Genomic DNA, 4,684 nt, shown 5'->3' with positions numbered 1-4,684 from the left:
CACACACAAAAAAGCCAACCACAGAGGAAAGCATGAAGAGACCTCATGGGACCCCTCTTCCCTCCCAGCAGTGTGGTCTCCTGGACCACAACTTTTCTACCCCCACCACCAGTATGGCTGAAATGCAGATGCACCTGGGATTGGAGTTGGCCTGTTTCCTCCTCAGACTTCATGGGAGCATCTGTTGCTCCCGAAGGGCTAGTCGCTCTCTGTCTCTTTCTTGTCTCTCTCTTATTCCCACACATATATTACCCACCCTACCCCCGTGTGGCCTGTGCTGACCACTCCCCAGCAGACCTGGGTCATCTGCTCACAAGTCTCCTGATTCACAGGGGCACATGACCCCAGGAGCCAGCCAGATGTGGGTGGCTAGCTAGACACACAGGCAAAGAGAAGGTGATCACAGGTTAGGAAGAAGGGTGAGGAAAGGAGCCATGTTGGCTAAAGGCCTATCATGCTCTCTCTCTTGGCCTGTAGTGCTCCCTCCCCTCTCTATATTTTCCCTTCCCTCTCCCATCTCTCTCTCTCTCTCTCCCTTTCTTACCCTCTTTTTCTCTCCCCATCTCCCCTGAGCTGCTGTCTCTTACTTTATAGTTGAGGACTCCAAGGGCCAAGAAGTGAAAAAGGACCCCCTCACTCTGAAGGTTAGCCTGCCTTGACCTGCTCCTGTTGTTCCAGAAGCAAGAGCCTCCCATGAGCCAGGCTCATACCTGTTATCCTAGCTACTCAGGAGGCTGAGATCTGAGGATCAAGGCTCAAAGTCAGCTTGGTTAGGAAAGTGTGAAACTTTTATTTACAATTAACCACCAAAAAAACTTTATGTGGAGCTGTGGCTCACGTGGTAGAACACTAACCTTGAGCAAAATAAAGGGACAGTGTCCAGGCCCTGAGTTTAGCCCCAGTATTGGCACACAAAAAAGAGAAGAAAGAAAGAGAGAGAGAGAGAGTGGAAGGAAGAAAGGAAGGGAGGAAGGAAGCAAGCACGCAAGCAAGAAAGAAAGGCAGGAAGGAAGGAAGAAAGCAAGCAAGCCTCCCATGGTAGTTCTCTTTCCCCCATCCTCTATTTGCTGCCTCTGCTTGAGGCTGACTCTAGTTCCCTGGGAAGAGGAAAAAGAAGGAAAGTGCTCTTCTGGGTGTTTCTCCACTGGCTGTGGATGCTCTATGTTCAAAGGCCACCTCTCTCCTGCCATAGCCCTCCCCTGCTCCAGAGTAGGAAGGGACTGTACTACCTGCCACAAGCCACTCAGCCAGCCTTGGTGAATGGTGACATGTTTTAAAACATGCCTCTTTCTTAACTAAACAGTACCATTCCCCGATGTATTCTCCAGAGGGCTGGGCAAGGCCAAAGGACACGAGCTATGCAGGGTGGCACTTGGGAAAAGGGAAAATCCTAAACCCAGAGAATCCCTTGTTTGATAACAAGACAAAAATTACTTTCTTTTTTTGGTTTTGTTTTTTGTTTTTCTGGTCCTAGTGCTTGAATTCTGGGCACTGTCCCTGAGCTTTTTGTGCCCAAGGCTAGCACTCTACTACTTGAGCCACAGCTCCATTTCTGGCTTTTTGCTAATTAACTGAGGATAAGTGTCTCAAGGACTACCTGGTCTACTTTCAAACTTCCATCTGCAGATCACAGGCTCTTGAGTAGCTGTAATTCTTTTTTTGTTTTTTTAATTGGTCATGGGTCTTGAACTCTGGGCTTGGGCACCATCCCTCAGCTCTTCAGCTCAAGGCAAGTGCTCTACCACTTGAGCCACAGCACCACTTCCGGTTTTCTGGTGGTTAATTGGAGATAAGAGTCTCACAATCTTTCCTGCCCAGGCTGACTTTGAACTACAATCCTCAGATCTCAGCCTCCTGAGTAGCTAGGATTACTAATATGAGCCACCAGTGCCTGGCACTGTAATTCTTTATAGTGAACAAGAGGAAAGTTGGTAGACAGGTTCCACAAATACAGTACACCAGAGATCTGTGGGGTGGGGAGAAGAGCCACTGTCTCAGCAGCTCCCCCAGGCACCCCACTGGGGAGCAGCAGCGGGGAAGGGCTCTCTCATGAATGTGCACTCAGGCTCTGGACATGGGAAAAGCATGGACAACCTATGCAGGTGGTTGATCCAGCCTTGAGCTTAAAGTCATGAGTCATAGAACATGCCCCAGGGAAGCTGTACTGGCCAGAGAAGCCTAGTCATAACTGCAAGATGCTGGGTAGGGCCACTTGGTCAGAGGTCAGAGTCCTGCTGGCTGCCTCTGGTGGCTCCTCCCACCTTAATCTGGACAGGTAGGAAGAGAGGCCCAAAGTATAGAAGACCTCAAGGGGCATGTGGAACAGGTAATGCTGTGGGGACCCTCTCCTGTAACACCAGGTCTGTTCTTCCCATCAATTGAGGCCCCACAGTGCCAAGTCCTGCCCCTGGTACTCCATAGCACCATCTCCCAGGCTCAGAGGCTGGCCTGCTTTCCTCCATAGAGCTGAGGCCAGGCAGGGCAAACAAGAGGCAAACCAAGCCTCCAACCAAATGTGCTGAAAAACATCCAAGCTCTTTCTCCCAGTTTCCCTCTTCCCCATCGTCCCTCCCCATCTATGGCAATAGCAAGGCTGTGTGACCTTGGAAAAACCACTTCCCCTCTCTGGACCTCAGGTTTTTTCATTTGTAAAGTCTCACACCAGGTGCCCAAGGATATGAAGACCACAAAGGCTGTTACTGGAGGATCCCTCTCCAGATCACCTGATCATCTGAGCAGCTGAGACATTACCCAGCAAAGTGTCTGCTACAGTGTCTGGCCTAAAGGAAGACTTAATAAACTTGTACATAAAAAGGTAGATGGATGAATGGTTGGATTGATGGATGGATGGATGGATGGAGGAAGGATTGTGTCTAGCTCTACATCACTGTGACAAAATACCTGACATAAAAAACTTAAAAGAGTGAAAGGTTTATTTTGGCTCATGGTTTCCGAGGTTTCAGTCCACCGTCACTTGGCCCTGTTGCTTTTCAGCCTGTGGCAACACAGTGCATCATGGTGGGATCACGTGGTTGAGGATGCTTGCTCACCTCAAGATAGACAGGAAGCAGAGCGACAAGAGAGGACCATGTTCACCAAATCCCCTTTAAGTACACAGATACACACATAGACACAGACAGACAGACAGACAAACAGATACACCACACACACACAATGCCAAACTTCCTCTCACTAGACACCACCTCCTAAAGCCTTTACCACCTCCCAATAGGGCCACAGGCTAGTGTCCAAGCATTCAACGTATGGGCCTTCCCAACTTACACAGCAGAATGCTTAGGAAGGTCAATGCTGAGGAGGTGCTGAGGAAAAGCTGATGAAGTTTGTCTCCAGTGGTGGACATAGTAGAGGCTTCTTAGCAGCAGAGGGCTGTAGAGGCTCTGGGGATTCTGGTGGAGACATATGCACGGACCAGCAGGCTGAATCTGAAACAGTCCCCAACCTGTGACCAGTGCTGGTCTCTCAATGCAGGCTCATCAAGCAAAGCAGCGCCCTACCTAACCCACAGTGGGTAATTACCCAGCCCTGCTCTCTGCCTGGTTAGTTCACAGGGAGTAGTGACTTCATCCTGAGTAGCTCAGCAGAACTCTGATAGGCTGGGCCCAGATCCAGGCCTGGATGACCAATGTCTGTAGCAAATTCTGGTCTAGTCTAAGGACAAGCAGTCAGAAATCTGGAACACTCAGAGCATCCAGCTATATGTCCCCTCTCAGTGTATGCAGCTCCGTCCAGCATGGGGGGCTAGGAATGTGGCTTAGTGGTAGAGTGCTTGCATAGCACTCAGGAAGCCCTAGGTTCGATTCCTCAGTACCACATAAACAGAAAAGGGCAAAATGCTACTGTGGCTCAAGTGGTAGAGCACTAGCCTGGAGCAAAAAGAGGCTTAGGGACAGTGCACAGACCCCAAGTTCAAGCCCTACAATCACCAGATTAAAAAAAGAAAGAAAGAAAAAGAGAGAAAAAAGAGAATGATTAATTTACCAGATGTCAGATCAAAAAGGATCACTTTTTTAAGATAAATTTGGGCCATGGGGATGGGAAGGTGGCTTAGTGGTAGAGTGCTTGCCTAACATGCATGAGGCCCTGGGTTCAATTCCTCAGTACCACATAAACAGAGAAAGCTGGACATGGCACTGTGGTTCAAGTGGTAGAGTGCTAGCCTTGAGCAAAGGAAGCTCAGAAATAGAGTCCAGGCTCTTAATTCAAGCCCCAAGACTGGCACAAAAAATTGAGGCAAACCTCAATGTACATTTTACCCATAAATACCCTTGATGGTAAAGTATGCATTGTACCTGTTTGTGCCTGCACACATGTCTGGGCGATATACTATCTATCTTTCCTTTGCTTTACTAATAAACTTTGTTGGTCTCTACCTGGAAGTATCTTTAAATTGTTTCTGTAACATCAAGAACTCAGTACCCACTTTGTACTCATAACCTGATTTATGGAATTGTAACCTCTTTGTACAATTACTTAATAATATATTTTTTTAAAGAACTCAGGCCAGACACCAGTAGCTCACGCCTGTAACCCTAGCTACTCAGGAGGCTAAGAGATGAGGATCAAGGTTCAAAGTCAGTCCAGGTAGGAAAGTCCACGAAACTCTTATCTCCAATTAACCACCAAAAAAACTGGAAGTGGCACTGTGGCTCAAGTAGTAAAGTGC

Source organism: Dipodomys ordii, unplaced genomic scaffold (genome assembly GCF_000151885.1).
Source record: "Dipodomys ordii isolate 6190 unplaced genomic scaffold, Dord_2.0 Scaffold52, whole genome shotgun sequence".
NCBI lineage: Eukaryota > Metazoa > Chordata > Mammalia > Rodentia > Heteromyidae > Dipodomys > Dipodomys ordii.
Note: the sequence above shows the minus strand (reverse complement) of the source record.